Source organism: Galeopterus variegatus, unplaced genomic scaffold (genome assembly GCF_000696425.1).
Source record: "Galeopterus variegatus unplaced genomic scaffold, G_variegatus-3.0.2 Scaffold4182, whole genome shotgun sequence".
NCBI classification, from domain to species: Eukaryota; Metazoa; Chordata; class Mammalia; order Dermoptera; family Cynocephalidae; genus Galeopterus; species Galeopterus variegatus.
In genome coordinates this window covers 197,454-199,342 of record NW_007730293.1, presented here as the reverse complement: position 1 = coordinate 199,342, position 1,889 = coordinate 197,454, and the positions used below count along the sequence as shown (strand labels likewise).

Below are 1,889 nucleotides of genomic sequence, written 5' to 3'. Positions count from 1 at the left end.
CTCTGGTAGGGGCTAGTACCGAAGGTAGCTTCTAACGGGAAGCACCGTGACTTGAACTGCCTGGTCCAGGCATCCACCCCGTGTTCCTGCTGTCCTCCAGGTATGTCAGGTTATCCGTGGCTGCTTCAGAACTGCTGGCCAGGGAGATCGCTGCACCGAGACTGCTGTTTGAGTAGTGTCCTCTGTGCTCATTTTCAGGTGAATGCTAGGAACCTTGGAACTTGAAAGTTGTTACCAGGTGAGTCTTCTGAGGGAGAAGTTCTTGGGTCCGGTGGATTGATGTAGAACGGTCAATAGAAGAGACCTGGCCAATTGTTCATTTCAGTTATCTGTGACTTGACTTCAGCCCTGCAGAACAACGAACTTTCTGCTCCGTCCTATTTTCCTGACCTCGTTTTTTCTAGCTAAGGTTTGGGGATGGTTAGTGGGCACCAATTATCAGAGGGGGCAGCATATCTAAGATGTGTAAACGACCAATGTTCAAAGCAGAGCTACAAGATTCTTGGATGTCAAATCTCGGAACGGGGCGAAGCAATCAATGTTCCTTAAACCTAGAGCAATAGAGGTAGAATATGGAAGTTCTCAGAAATGGGGTGACCATGAAAGGTGGCAGTGAATATGGGGAAGAACAGGAGGGTTAGGTTCAAAGACCTAGGTTTGATGCTGGTTGTGAAACTCTAGTAGTGGTTTTTCACCTCTGTNTACAAGATTCTTGGATGTCAAATCTCGGAACGGGGCGAAGCAATCAATGTTCCTTAAACCTGGAGCAATAGAGGTAGAATATGGAAGTTCTCAGAAATGGGGTGACCATGAAAGGTGGCAGTGAATATGGGGAAGAACAGGAGGGTTGGGTTCAAAGACCTAGGTTTGATGCTGGTTGTGAAACTCTAGTAGTGGTTTTTCACCTCTGTGAACTCCAGAGTCAACACCTGTAAAAGGTGATGGTAGTTATCCTCACTGTTAGGATTAAACGGAATAAAGAATGTTGGAGGTATCTTTGTGGCAGTGGAGGTGGGAAGAAGCCAGGATACACATCCCTTGTGCTTGGTTTTAGTTGTGCCAGCTAGTCTACTTTTTTCTCACCACCTCTGGGTCTTTCCTTTTCTACTCGCATTAATTACCATCGGAAACAGTGGTTACTCCTATCTGAGATCTCAGCAAGATTTTCCTATGCCCAAGAATAGGACATTTTCCCAGGATTTTGTGTGGGGGAAAAAAGTGTGGGTGGGTATGAGTTATTAGATAATCTTTTCAGAATATGGAACCTAGATACATAAAGATAGGAAAACAAGTATTAGAGCCTTCGGTGGAATCTGAAGAGATCTTGGTAGAAAGTGGAAGAAGTAGAAAAGTTTTGAATTCTTGCCTTGAAATTCTTCAAGGTTCTTGCCTTGGCTGAAAATGGCTTGAGATTCCATGAAAAATTTTAAATCTGAGTGTTGAGATAATCCCATCACCCAATCCTCCTGTACCTCTTTGCATTCAGTTACTACATTCTTACCACTCATCTAATTTGCGGACATTGGAAACATCATTGGAGACCTTTTCTGAAAGCTAAATTTGGAGACATTATAACAACCTGAAACTACAGGGTTGGAAGAGATCTTGGTGAATTCTTGGAAGGTTTCCAGTATAATTTTCTCAAGATGAAGATCTTGGTGAATTCTTGGAAGGTTTCCAGTATAATTTTCTCAAGATGATATACTTTTCATTGGCTCTGTTACTTCTAAACAGCCCCTGCTGTTAGATTTGCAGGACACTTTGATTTTTTTCTGTAAGTGAATGCATGTTGTTGAGAAGTCTGAAAGTTAGATCAAAGACAGCACCGTACCAGAGAAAATGGAACTCTTCCCTAATCACTGGTGGAGGGTGAGGGTGGATAAGGAGGA

At 43.2% G+C, this 1,889-nt stretch overlaps 1 protein-coding gene across 2 annotated transcripts in view; it reads left to right on the top strand.

Annotated features, from left to right (window-relative positions):
• The first annotated feature begins 182 nt into the window (after positions 1 to 182).
• The window catches only part of RALB (v-ral simian leukemia viral oncogene homolog B), a 40,339-nt gene continuing 38,632 nt past the window's right edge, over positions 183 to 1,889 (top strand). Inside the window, exon 1 of one of the 2 annotated variants that reach the window (XM_008586943.1) lies at positions 183 to 238. The gene's annotated coding sequence lies outside the window, so the exon portion shown is untranslated. The remainder of the gene's footprint in view (positions 239 to 1,889) is intronic. The other variant, XM_008586944.1, reaches the window with a different exon arrangement.